The sequence below is a fragment of the Notechis scutatus genome, unplaced genomic scaffold (assembly GCF_049901735.1).
Source record: "Notechis scutatus isolate UNSWTSFEM ecotype Mainland unplaced genomic scaffold, rNotScu1.2 NSCUCTG35, whole genome shotgun sequence".
NCBI lineage: Eukaryota > Metazoa > Chordata > Lepidosauria > Squamata > Elapidae > Notechis > Notechis scutatus.
The window spans coordinates 94030-108655 of NW_028263114.1; the positions used below are offsets into that span (position 1 = coordinate 94030).

The window sequence follows — 14626 nt, forward strand, 5'->3', positions numbered from 1 at the left end:
GTGGTAGTCAACCTGGTCCCTACCACCCACTAGTGGACGTTCCAGCTTTCATGGTGGGCAGTACGGGTTTTGTCCCCTACTTTATAAATCACCATTACTGTGGAACCGGTGGGCGGTTAGAGAAAATTTTACTACTAACAGAGATACAAAAGTAGGTGGTAGGTATAAAAAGGTTGACTACCCTTGATCTAGATCAAGGGTGTCTAACTTTGGCCACTTTAAGATTTGTGAACGTCAACTCCCAGAATTTCTCAGCCACTGCATGCCTGTTTCCCCCCCTCCTACTCCCTAGAACAGAGAAATTGCAGAGGAAGGGATTATAAGAGAGTAAGCCAGCCACAATAGGTTTACATATAAAAAAAGAATGCATTTGTGCCAAAGAATTCCTGGAGTTGAACTCCACCTATCTTAAACTTGCCGAGTCTTAAAATGGCCAAGGTCTGGAATTGGAGCATTCAGACACGGCGGGGTAGGGAGGAAATCTCTAGCATCAAACAAGGCTCCCTGCCTGGAGCAGAGTAGACTGAGCTGGTTTAGGGGCCTCGGGCTATTTACTTAATTGGCAACCACCGAGGCGCCTCACAGGCAGCGGCTTTTCTGGCCACATGGCAAATGGGCAGAATTTCTTTCCTGTTGGATAGGAGCAAGAGGGATTGGAGGCCCAACAGGAGATCCTGGGTTAATGGAAGGGGAATGGGTGGGTGGGAGGGAGGGGACTGTTGAGGAAGAGTCTTCAGCTCCCTGATCTTCATCGGAAGAGGCTGGGGCTGAAGTGGGTGGTTGTTGTTGTTTTGTAGGCCCAATAGCAGGATTTCCGTTGAGGAGATATGTTACAAAATGAGATTTGTGACCAAGAAAAAGGAGGGGGAAGGAGGAAAGAAAAAGGGAAGAAGAATGAAAGGAAGGAGAGAAATGATAGAAAATAGAAAAGAGGAAGGAAAAAGAAGGAAGGAAGGACGTGGGAGTGAGTAGAAGGAAGGAGAAAGAAAGAGGAAGGAAGGAAAGGAAATAAAAAGTGAAAAGAAGGAAGGAGGAAAAGAGGAAGGAGGGTGAAAGGAAGGAGAGGAATGAAAGAAGATAAAAAAGGAAGGGAGGAGGAAAGGAAGGAAAGAAGAAAAGAGGAAGGGAGGAAGGAAAGAAAAGGGGAAGGAGGATGAAAGGAAGGAGAGAAATGATAAAAGTAAGAAAAGAGGAAGGAAGGAAGGATGTGGGAGTGAGTAGAAGGAAGGAGAAAGAAAGAGGAAGGAAGGAGGATGAAAGGAAAGAGGAATGAAAAGATAAAAAAGAGGATGGGTGGAAGGAAAGAAGGGGGAAGGAGGAAAGGAAGGAGAGGAATAAAAGAAGATAAAGAGGAAGGGGAAGGAAGAAAAGGGGCAGGGAGGAAGGAAAGAAAAGCGGAAGGAGGATGAAAGGAAGGAGAGGAATGAAAGAAGAAGGAAGAAAGGAAAGGAAGGGAAGAACGGGAAGGGAGGAAGGAAAGAGGATAAAAAGGAGGAAGAAAGGAATGGAGGACATGGGAATGAGAAGGAAGGAGAAAGGAAGGACAGGAATGAAGGAAAGGAAATAAAAAGAGGAGGGAGGAAAGAAAAGGGGAAGGAGGATGAAAGGAAGGAGAGGAATGAAGATAAAGAGGATGGAAGGAAGAAAAGAAAAGAGGAAGGGAGGAAGGAAAGGGGAAGGAGGGTAAAGAAGTAGAGGAAGGAAAGAATATAAAGGAAGGAAGGAGAAGGAAGGAAGGAAGGAAGGAGAGTGGCTTAAACTAACGCCACCCAACTACTTCTATTGTGGGAATGCCTAAAACCTTGTCAGCTAACCTAGGATCCCCAACCTTTTCGACGCCGCGCCCGGTTCCGGCGTCAGCTGGGCGCGCTGACCCGGTTCCGGCGTCAGCTGGCGCCGCCATCTTTTTGACGAAAAATCACTTCCGGTGGCGTCACGGAAGTGATTTCGTCAAAAATGGCGCCAGCGCTTCTGGTGAGCTTTTCGGGTAGAAATGGCTTTCTACCCGGAAAAGCTCACCCAGGCTGGCGCCGCCATCTTTTGACGAAAAATTGCTTTTTACCAAAAGATGGCGGCGCCCAGCAACCAGCGGCCCGGTAAGGCTTGTTCCGCGACCCGGTGCACGGTCATGCGGACCGGCGGTTGGGGACCCTGAGCTAACCCATTTCCACTCACCCAGTCCTCCAGGCCAAAGAGCTGGAGAGAAAGAACAGCTGCCAAAACAAAGCCAGCCTCTCCCAAGGACAGAACTAGCTGGCACAGCCAGGCCTAAGCCCCTAAAAGGACCCGATTGGTTGTGTCAATGCAGTCCAGCTCGGGGCGGATTTGCTCCTTTATCTGGCCAGTGGGAGAAGCTTCGTGACATCACAGGCCTCTTCTGCCTCAAGGGCTGATGGGAAATATACTCAGCAAAAGCTGGGAGTGGGGGGCATGCTTTACTCAGATAACAGATCATCAGAGTCGGAAGGGGACCTTATAGGTCATGTAGTCCAACCCCCTACACCATTTCTGACAAACCCCCCAACACAAAAAAAATTAGGGGATGATTTAACTGAGTTTGGGTGATTCTGTGCTGCATCCCCCCACAAAAGCAGATTTATTTATTTATTTTTTAGAGTCAGCAACAGATGAGACCTCACTCAGGACTAGAAACTTGGCTTTGTCCAATCATGAGGATGAGGGATAATTTAGCCAGTTATTGTTATTTTTGTGGGGTGTGTGTGTGTGTGCAAAGCATGGCATGGATTGGACCCTAGGCCACCCCCTTGCCCTTGCTTAGCCCTGAGGTTCATCTGCCTCTCCCTGCCCTGGGTGGGGTGTGGGGTGTGGGGAAGAAGGCAAGAAAGGGCCTGAAATAAATGAAAGGCGTTTAAAAAAGAAAGGAAGGAAGGAAGGAAGGAAGGAAGGAAGGAAGGAAGGAAAAGAAAGAAAGAAAGAAAGAAAGAAAGAAAGAAAGAAAGAAAGAAAGAAAGAAAGAAAGAAAGAGAAAGAAAGAAAGAAAGAAAGAAAGAAAGAAAGAAAGAAAGAAAGAAAGAAAGAAAGAAAGAAAGAAAGAGAAAGAGAAAGAGAGGAAGGAAAGGAAGGAAGAAAGGAGGGAAGGGAAGAAAGGAAAGGAAGAAAGAAAGAAAAAGGAAGGAAGGAAGGAAAGGAAGAAGGAAGGGAAAGGAAGAAAGAAAAGAAAGGAAAGAAAGGAAGGAAGGAAGAAGGAAGGGAAGAAAGGAAAGGAAAGGCAGAAAGAGAGAAAGAAAGAAAGAAAAGGAAAGAAAGAAGGAGAAAGGAAGGAAGGAAGAAGGAAGGGAAGAAAGGAAAGGAAAGGAAAGGAAAGGAAAGGAAAGGAAAGGAAAGAAAGAAAGAAAGAAAGAAAGAAAGAAAGAAAGAAAGAAAGAAAGAAAGAAAGAAAGAAAGAAAGAAAGAGGAAGGAAGGAAAAAGGAAGGAAGAAGGAAGGGAAGAAAGGGAAGGAAAGGAAGAAAGAGAAAAAAAAGAAAGAAAAGAAAAAAGAAAGAACGAGAAAGAAAGGAAGGAAGGAAAAAAGGAAGGAAGGGAAGAAAGAGAAAGAAAGAAAAGAAAAGAAAGAAAGAAAGAAAGAAAAAGAAAGAAAGAAAGAAAGAAAGAAAGAAAGAAAGAAAGAAAGAAAGAAAGAAAGAAAGAAAGAAAGAAAGAAAGGTGTTAAACAGCAGTTCTCAAAGGAAGGCAAAAATACATCCTGGATATATTATTATTATTTCTCTCCTCCGCTGTCCACAGGGGTGTGATTGCCACCGGGAGGGAAGGTTGGGTAGGGTCAGCCAAGAGCTGATTTCAAAATGAGAGGATCTGCAAAATCCTATGCAGGCTGAGAAGGGGAAGAGAGGAGGGCAGCTTGGATTGGATGGGCCTGATTGTCTGTCTGTCCCCCCTCCACCTCTCTTCCTGCTTGCCTGCCTGCCTGCCTGCCTGCCTGCCTGCCTGCCTATCTATCTATCTATCTATCTATCTATCTATCTATCTATCTATCTATCTATCTATCTATCTATCTATCTATCATCTATCTATCATCTGTCTATCTCTATCTGTCTCTCATCTGCATCCCTCTATCCCTCCAATCTAGTTCTCTCTCTCCCACCTACCTACCTACCTACCTACCTACCATCAGTCTTCTATCTATCTATCTATCTATCTATCTATCTATCTATCTATCTATCTATCTATCTATCATCTATTTATCTATCTGTATCATCTATCTATCATCTGCCTCCATCCCTCCATCCATCCCATTTACCTAACAATTCTGTCTGTCTGTCTTTCTATCTCTATCCTCTTTCTCCATCTCTTTCTCTCCCTCCCTCTCTCATCTAGCTGTCTATCATGTTTCCACTGTGTCTCGTTTATCTAGGCAGATATATAAAATTGGCTGAATATATTGGCTACGTTCCCTCTGAGTGGATTGAGCAGATTGAAGGGGTGGGGGAGATGGGGAGGGGGCAGTTGCTTTCTGCCTACTTATTTCTTCATGGAGGGAGTTTCACCTGCAGCTCTCGGGGGTCTTTCAACCCCCCTAAAGAAAAGCGGTCCAGGATTTTGGTCCATTCCGAGCCACCATAGGAAGAAAAACCTTCAACCTACATACAGTTTTCCGTGCTAGTTTCTGCAGTGTGTGTGTGTGTGTGTGTGTAACAACCTGGATAGCTCCAGTTGATGGCTTAACCCTGCTCCTTCCTTTCCTGGCACCACTTCAGAGCTTGGTCCCTTTAAGAGGTGTGGAGAAGTCCACAACTCCCAGAATTCCCTGGCCCAGCCGTGCCTGGTTCCCCCCTCCCCTCTTCCTTACCATTCCCTGGAACGGAAGAGATTGCAGAGGAAGGGATGATAAGAGAGCAAGCACAGTGGGTACATATCCGTCGAAAGGAACGCCTTCGTGCCAAGGAATTCTGGGAGTTTGGAAGTCCACCCGACTGCTGTAGATTCTTTCCTCCGGATTTCAGCCGCCCCTCCGCTTCCCGACCAAAAATCCCGGCCTTCCTCAGGGACCCACAACGACCCATTCGCACAACCCGAGTCGGCGGTGTTTCAACGGGCCGGCATCGCCCTTTTGCTTCCGCCTTCAGCCTAGCTCGAAGGCCGGAAGCCATGGGAACGAACCACCTTCCCCGAACGGTGGTTTCTCTGAGAGCTGGCCAAGAGTCCAAAGCCGCAGCGCAACCCTGGCTTGTTGGAACAAACCACGATTGGAAAGAAAGCCACCCCTTCTTCTTGGAAAGGGCGGAATACGGTTGGCCTGAAGAAACGGCTCTTTCAAGCTTTCTCGACTTATGGCCAGAATGTCTGTTGCTAAGTAAGACGGTTGTTAAGGGAGACACCTCACTTTTATGACCTTTTTTTGTTTTGTGTGCTATTGTTAAGGAAATTACGGCCGCCGTTAAGTGGATCACATGGTTGTTAAGTGAATCTGGCTTCCTTCATTGATTTTCCAAGCCAGCTAGGACCCTGTGACCCCCTCCCTAGGACTCTACAACCGTCATAAATATGAGTCAGTTACCAAGTCCCCAAATTTTGATCATGGGGAATGCTGTGATCGTCGTAATTGTGAGGACTGAGGCATAAGTCACTTTTTTTCCCCAGTGCCGTTGTAATTCTAACCGTTTACTAAACGGCTGGTTGTAAGTTGAGGTCCTCAACTGACAACGATTCATTTAGTGGCCATTTGAAAGTGAAAAATGTGACTTGCGGTCATTTTTCACACTGATGACCATTGCGGTATCCCCATGGCCCCATGATCCAAATTGAGACAACGCGGTGGCCGACTCGTATTCCCGGTCGCCTTTTATTTATTTATTTATTTATTTATTTATTTATTTTATTTTGTTTTGTCAAGCGATTATAAGATAACAGGTATAAGTATAAACATAGTTATGAATACATGAAATGGATATGAATAAGAAAAAAGAAAGAAACAATAGGACAGGGACGGTAGCCACATTGGTGCACTTATGCACGCCCCCTACAGACCTCTTAGGAAAAGGGTGAGGTCAATAGTAGACAGTCTAAGGTTAAAGTTTTTGGGGTTTGGGGAAGAAACCACAGAGTCAGGTAGAGTATTCCAGGCATTGACCACTCTGTTGCTGAAGTTGTATTTCCTGCAATCAAGTTTGGTGCAATTAACCTTGAGTTTGTATCTATTGTTTGCTCTTGGTTGAAGCTGAAGTGTTCATTGACAGGTAGGATGTTGCAATGTATGATGATACTTAGATCGGACCGAAGGCGGCGTAGTTCTAGGTTTTCTAGGTCTAGAATTTTGAGTCTGGTGGCATAAGGTATTCTGCAACGAGTAGAGGAGTGGAGAACTCTTCTTGTGAAATATTTCTGGATTTTCTCAACTGTGTTAATATCAGATACGTAATGTGGGTTCCAGACTGATGAGCTGTATTCAAGTATTGGTCTAGCAAATGTTTTGTATGCTCTAGGTATTGGTGTAATATTACCAGAGAAAAAGCTACGTAAGATTAGGTTAACAACTCTTTAACGCCTTTTTGGCTGTGTAGTTACAGTGGGCTCTAGCACTTAGGTCATTTGAGATGAGTACTCCAAGATCCTTGACAGAGTTTGGATCCTCAACCAGGTCTTGACTATTCAGCCTGTATTTTATTTTCTGATATATATTTTTTGCCAATATGTAAGACAGAGCATTTATTTGTTGAGGTTTGAAGTTGCCATTTTTTGACCATTCTGATACATAGTCAAGATCTTTTTTTTTTTTTGAAAACAATTTTATTGATTTTCTACAAACAAACAAAACATAAAAACATCAACTCTCTTATATACATACAGTGTGTCGGTTGGTTCATCAGTTTTGTGCATTCATTTCGTAGTCTCAATTACAGTTATATTACATAATAGCTCATATTGTCAATCCAAACTTATATATCCTAATATCGCTATTAGAAAATCATTTGACTATACTTTTAATCATTCATACTTTATGAGATAACAATACTTTAAACAGTTTATTCTATAACAAATCATATAATCATACCAGATCTATCCTAAAAACACTTTGTAGATATGTCGAATAACAAAAGAGAAAAAACAAAAACAAAGATATTCCTTGCTGTCTAACATTCTGAATATTCTATTATTGTATTTTGTCATCCAACCATTGATAGAAAAGATCCCAAATTTCATAAAATTGTTTATCCTCTTGCTCTCTAATTTCAAATGTCAATCTACTCATCTCAGCACATTCCAATATTTTCTTAATAATTTCTTCCTGCGATGGTATTTTCTCATTCTTCCAGTTTTTAGCAAATACAATCCTAGCCGCTGTTAATACATTTACAATCAAATATTTCAAGTCTTTACTGTATGTATCTGGTAAGATTCCCAATAAAAAGAACTCCGGTTTCAAATCTATACGTTTCTTTGTCATTTTTTCCAACCACATGCGAATTTTAGTCCAATATTTTCTAGCGTCCTCACAAGTCCACCACATATGGTAATATGAGCCAGGTATCTGATGACATTTCCAGCATTTTTCAGATTTATTCTTGAACATTCTTGCTATTCTTGTCGGGGGAAAGTGCCACCTGTAAAACATCTTATACAAATTTTCTTTATATGCTGTTGACATTGTCATTTTATAATTTTGAGACCACAATTTTTGCCATTTCTCTAGATCAATCCCATATCCAAAATTCTTCCCCCAAGCAATCATAGTTTCTTTGACTTGTTCTTCTTCTAGTTTAATTTCTAATAAATATCCATATAATTTTTTTTTTTAAAACAAGTTTTATTAATTTTAAAAACAAACACAAATACATATAACATGAGACATAACATAAAGAAAATAAAAAATCATCTTTTCTGAAGGTTGCTCAATCCCGGGTCAAAACTCTTTATACAGACACAACTTCAAATTCATATTCATTTTATATGTCATTCATATCTTATTACCATCTTCACTTTTATATATAGTTTCTTTTCTCTCTTAAATTCTCTTAATTTTATTTTATTCATCTCATCTCAGTTCAAATCATAATATTTATTATTCTTTGTCTGTTTATTTCCAGCTATCCATTTGCTTTCTTCCTTAAAATAAAAAAAAAACTTCTCCTGTCCACTAATTGGAGTATAACGCCTTTACCTCTTTCCTCTACATTTATAATATTTAATATAAAACACCTAACTTACATTGGGATCCTGCTTGGTACATTCAAAAATTATACAATATTATCACTACCAGAACTAATCTATTCATTAATATTCATATTCTTTTATAACATAAAAAACTTAGCACATTGCTTTTCAATTAATTAACATACTTTTGTGGGAGGACCTACTTTCCAATTATTCTCCCCCACATCACATATTTTAAATCATTATTTCATTAAGGCAATCCTCCTTCTCCTCCTCTTCCCAACATTCTTTTATACCTTAACCATTTTATCCATTCAATTTAATATCATATCTTTTTAATAATAGTTATATTTTCCACAGTTATTCCCCCCCACATCATATCTCCAATCTTTATTTCATAAAATGTTCCCCTTTCCTTAACACCAATTTCACTAAGTTATATTAAATATTTTACCACATTTTAAATTACACTTTATTTCCAACCTTCTAAAAGTTATTTCTAAGTACAAATATAAAAACAATCTTGTGTACCTTTAGAATCCCTTCATCAATAAGATTACCCATTGTCTCTAAAAAAGATTTGTTTCTTTACATCTTGCTCTCTACTACTGAGGCCTCTCATCCCTTTTCTCCCTTGCTTGTTCTTCTCTCTGTCCTCATTACCCCTTTGTCTCTCCACCTCTCTTCCTCTCCAGCTTCCTCCCCTCTGCAGTTTTCTAACATAATACCTCCTTTTCATCTTATTTTTCTTTTTTGGATTGCTTTTACAGATCTTAAAGTCTCTTTTTCCTTTTTCTCCTTCTCCTTTCTTTGCCCAGCCAAAGTGACTTGTTCCTCCAAGATGGCTTCTTCTTCCTCCAAATCTTCTTGGTATTCAATCCCTTCCACGTAAGCATAAACCGCCATTTCTAAATACTGACACAGAGTATCAAAAACATCCTTCCCTTCTCGCTTTTCCTCTTGAATTTTTTGATGTAAAAGTTCCAAATCATCCACAAATGATGTCATTGTGAAGAGAAAAAGTTTTCCCAAACAACCACCCAGATGTTTTTAATCAAAGATAATTTTCAAAAGTAATAAAATCACCAAGCAGTCCAAGTAGATCATTTCTTTAGGCACCTTCTCCTTCCTCAATTTCTCTTTCTGGGGTTAAATTGGATCACAAAGTTGCATTTAATATATATCTTCAGAAGCCTTGTTAATATTTATATCTCATTAAAATTCCAGGCATACTCCTCATTTCCAAATTATAGTCCAGCTTTCACTCTCCCTTCCCACTCACAGCATAAAAAGAAAAAAATTTAAAAGTGTTTTTTTTAAGAAAGAAAAAAATCATTCAGAAATCCTTATCTCTTCAGTGTTTAATTACCTGGATTTTCAGATTTCTCTTACTGTTCCACAGCTGTCACGTTAGGAAGGAGAGTGAAAAGAAAAAAACAAAAAACTTTCCCTTTAAGAGTTCTATCCGCGGCTTGTAACTCTCTCTGGAAACAATGTAGCAACTTCTCCAACAGTTCTCCGATTCCCGGACCATAGGCAACTCTCACGATTCTCCGATTCTCTTCCTCCTGCACATTCTTATCCGTCTGCAGGTTTCTTTGAGGCGACCATTGCTGACCGCCGCTCCTCCGCCTAGGGAAAAGGGGGTTTAGCTGGCTGGGGAGGGGTCTGCGACACCCCCTACCCCCTTTCCAGATCCCCCTGTCTTCAGCAGCCCCTACAGGGCAGCTATATCCCCCAAATCCAAGTGGATCGGGGGAACCTAGTCGATGAGCCCGGCAGGGATCGCGCTGGATCACGGAACCCTGCCGCCGCCGAAGCCTCGCAAACAGGAAGATCCCCATATATAGTTTAATTTCTAATAAATATCCATATAATTTTTTAATCACCTTCTCATCAGTACCCGTCAAGATCTTATCTAGATCAGTCTGTTTATCATAAATTCCCTCTGTTTTAGAATCTTCATCATACCTTGAATGTATTTGCGCATATGAAAACCAATTCATCTTTATACCTTGTTCCTCTAAATTTTGTATCGATTTAAGTTCACCCTTTTCATCCAATAGTTCCCCATATCTGTTTGTTCCTTCTTATAAATTATAGGATAGGAAAATGCTTCAATAGTCGATAACCAAACTGGAATTTTCAAATAACATTGTCTTTTTATCTTCTCCCAGTTTAACCACAAAGACTCCCGTATATAATGTCTTCTAAAATAACCCTGTGTTTTAGTTCCCTTATACCATAAAAAAGCATGCCAACCCAACAGCAAATCATTACCTTCTAGTGTCAACAATCTAGTCTTTCTTAATGTTATCCATTCCTTAACCCACATCAAATTTGCAGCTTGGTAGTACAATTCCCAATTGGGCAGGCCAAAACCTCCTCTAATTCTAGCATCTTGCAAAAGCTTTAGCTTTATTCTCGCTTTCTTACCTTGCCATATATACTTCAGCATAATCTTATTTAAATCTTCAAAATAGTCTTTTCCGAGCCTAATTGGTATTGTTTGAAACAAAAATAGGATTCTGGGTAAAATATTCATCTTGATTGTTGAAATTCTCCCTATTAATAACAACTGTAAATTTTCCCATTTCTTCAAATCTGAAGCTATCTGTTGTTTAAGTTTAATATAATTATTCTCTTTTAATGTGCTACATCTTGCTGTCAAGTATATCCCCAGATACTTGACCTTATTCGTAACTTGGATTTTCAACAGGTCTGCCAGTTCTTCTCTTTGTCTTAGTAGCATGTTCTTTGTCAAAATCTTTGTTTTATCTTTATTTATTTTCAAACCAGCCACCTCACCATATACCTCTATCTTTTCCAATAACTTTGGAGCTGTTTCTAACGGATCTTCCAAAATAAAGGCTAAGTCATCGGCAAAGGCTTGCAGTTTAAATTCTTCCTTTTTAATTTTCATTCCTTTTATGCTTTTATCATCTCTAATATTTCTATTCAACACTTCCAAAGTCAATACAAATAGCAAAGGAGATTGGGGACATCCTTGTCTTGTGCCTTTTCTTATATTAATAAAGTCTGTAAGTTCTCCCTCCATCATTACCTTTGCTGTCTGCTTATTGTATATGGCTTCTATTGCTTGAATAAATTTTCTGGCAAAACCCATCTGTTCCAATAGTAATAACATAAATCTCAGTTCACATTATCAAATGCCTTTTGAGCATCTAGGAATATCAAAGCCATTTGCTTTTCAGGATGTGCCTCATAGTATTCCAAAGTATCCAGGATTACTCTCATATTGTCTCTAATTTGTCTCTTTGGCAGAAATCCATTTTGATCTGGATGAATAAAATTATTTAAGTATTTTTTGAGTCTTTCTGCAAAAATTGAAGCAAAGATTTTATAGTCTGCATTTAATAAAGAAATAGGTCTATAGTTCTTAATTTGCAGTGGATCAGCCTCTTCTTTTGGAATAAGTGTAATATAAGCCTCTGACCATGTTTTGGGTATCATCTTCTTTGACATAGCTTCATTCATAACTTCTAGCAATGGAATGCTCAATGATTCTTGTAATGTTTTATAGAATTCTGCCGGAAGCCCATCTGGACCTGGTGCTTTCCCATTATTTTGTTTCTTAAGTGCTTCAGTTAGTTCCATCATTGTTATGTTGCTTTCTAGCATTTCTTCAGTCTCTTTAGATATCTTCGGTAGGTTAGCATTCTGTAAATACTGTTTGACTTTTTCCTCATCAATATTCTCTTGTTTATATAGTTGCTCATAGAAGTCTCAAATAATTTCCTTTTTCTCCTTATTACCATAACAAACCTGGCCTTGGTCATCTATTAACTTCAATATTTTTCTTGATTCTTTCTCCTTTCTCAATTTATATGCTAGCCATCTACCTGGTTTATTTGCATCTTCAAAATAATTCTGTTTAGCATTTCTAATTTTCTGTGCCAATTCTTCTTTCTCTAAAAATTCCATTTTATTTTTAGTTATGTCCAACTTCAATTTAATATCCTTTTTCTGTGGCGTTTTCTGTAATTCTTTTTCAAGTCTTTTATACTCATCTTCCAAGGCCTTAGTGGCTTGCCTTTTCCTAATATTCTTTTTTCTTATATACCGTATATACTCGAGTATAAGTCGACCTGAATATAAGCCGAGGCACCTAATTTTACCACAAAAAACTGGGAAAACTTATTGACTCGAGTATAAGCCGAGGGTGGGAAATGCAGCAGCTACTGGTAAATTTCAAAAAATAAAAATAGATACCAATAAAATTACATTAATTGAGGCATCAGTAGGTTAAATGTTTTTGAATATTTATTTCAAAGAAAAACAGTAAACTAGCTCTGTAAGTGGAAAAGAGAGCCAACAAAACCAATATGGTATCAACAATAACTTTAAAAGTACAAAAACCTTAGCTCAATCAGCAACCAAGCTAAAACACAAGAGTTAAAATCCTTCAAAACTGGATTCCTCCTCATCATCTGTATGTCCAAACAGAGCTTCAACTTCATCTGGTGTGAGGCTATCAGCATAGACATTGTCGTCATCACTGAGTTCGCAGTCATCACCATCACTGCTGTCGTTCTCATACAAAGTGCTGTCTTCACTGCCATCCATAGCATTACTAATGCCACATTTCTTGAAGGCACGTTGCACCATGTCCTCTGGAATCTCTTCCCATGCATCACGAACCCACTTTGCTATTAATTCTATGTCGGGCTTCATCAGATTTCCAACTTTTGTCAATCGGGCTTGACCAGATGACATCCATTCATGCCACATTTTTCGTACACGGTCTTTAAAAGGTTTGTTTAAACACACATCTAGGGGCTGCAATACAGATGTAAGCCCACCTGGAATAACGGCCAAAGTAACTTGAGAAGACTTTGCCAATTTTTTAATGTCATCAGATGTGTGGGCTCTGAACATATCCCAAACTAGCAATGATGGTTTTTTCTTTAAGGCTGTTCCTGGACGTCCATTCCAAATTTCTTCCAGCCATTTTTTTGTTCCGTCTTCATCCATCCAGCCTTTAATATGTGCACGCACTGTAATTCGTGGTGGGAATTTGACCTTTTAGGCAAGGTCTTTCTTTTGAAAATAATGACAGGCCGCAGCTTAGTTCCATTAGCCAAACATGACAGAACGACTGTGAAATGGTTTTTTCATTTCCTGTGGTTCTGAGTAAAATAGTTTTTTTCTCCCAAACTTGCCACAGTTCTGTTGCTAGGAAGATCAAAGGTCATAGGTGTTTCATCCATATTCCCAATATCTCCCAGGTCAAAGTTATGGATCCTTCTTTGTTTTATGATGAATGAATGGAATGACATAACTTTCTCATCAAGGTCTTTTGGCAACTTCTGTGAAATCTTTGTTCTTTGCCGCAAACATAAGCCATGTCTATTCATAAAGCGGGTACACCATCCTGCTGACACAACAAAATTTTTAATGCCTGGTGCTTTTAATTTGTCATCTTTAGCCATTTGAAGGGCACGTAAGCGAATTCCCATACGTGTCACGCAGTAACCATTTTGACGACACTCCATAACCCATTTATACAATTCAGTCTAGAGCTTCATATGAAGGCTTTAAACCACGTCGAGCTTTTTTGCCTTTGGAATCTTTTCCAAGTCAGCTTTCATTTTCCGCCAGTCCTCACTTGTTTTTCGTCAACACAAAATTCCCTACTTGCAATACTGTTATTGCTCTCTTCTGCTCTTGACACAACCTTAAGTTTGAAACCAGCTTCAGTATGACCTGCGTTTTTGTTTTGGTCCAGGATTAGACGTATTGGGATCCATTTCTAACAGGATAAAAAAAAAACTTTGAAAACTTTTGAACAGTACGCATGCACTCATATTATTTGTGGACAAAAGTGGATATTCATTCAGGCTAGAGTGCTTTAAAATGTAAATGAGGTTAGTTTCACACACACTCATGCACACTGTTTCGCTTTCCATAAACTAATTTTTAGTGCATGACAGATGAACTGCCTGACAGATGAAAGTCCTCTTAGGAAACTTTAGATCTTAACTGGCATTACATTTAAAATCAAACATGTTCACATCCTTAATATCTCAATTTTTTTCCATGGCAAAGTGTTTCTCAAATAATAATCCATAAAAAATTCTCACCCACCTGCATTGACCAAATAAAATTACTAATATTTTGAACATGGAGAGAGCTGTGTACCTATCTTCCATTTAGCTGCCCAAAATGAGAAGCCAGCCTGGGGGAGGGGAAGGAAACTCATACCACAAACATGAGATTCCACCCATTGACTCTTGCTAAAGTGCATGATAATTGCTAAAGTGCATGATAATTCTTTTTGTAATAGCATGTTAACTAAAGAAGAAATGAATTTGAGGGATGGTGCTCGTGGCAAACTTTCTCTGCTTGGATTTTGGCTCAGAAGTCCTGAGAAACAATCACATTTCAATGGGCTTTAGTATCTGGGATATTAGACTTCCAGTATTCCAATATATTGGAGAAGAATAAAGGGTCTGAGATACTTTTCTCTGTTGACAATGGTACTTTTCATCAATC

At 39.5% G+C, this 14626-nt stretch overlaps 1 long non-coding RNA gene and 1 pseudogene across 2 annotated transcripts in view; one reads left to right on the forward strand and one right to left on the reverse strand.

The window, feature by feature from the left end:
• The window catches only part of LOC113430823 (neuroligin-2-like), a 70723-nt pseudogene that overhangs the window by 19312 nt on the left and 36785 nt on the right, over window positions 1-14626 (forward strand). The window lies entirely within an intron of this gene.
• On the reverse strand, window positions 12373-14224 carry LOC148128654 (uncharacterized). The gene is made up of 2 exons (XR_015746209.1): window positions 14045-14224; window positions 12373-13972 (listed from the first exon to the last, which is right to left on the reverse strand). It is a non-coding gene; the product is annotated as an uncharacterized LOC148128654 (long non-coding RNA).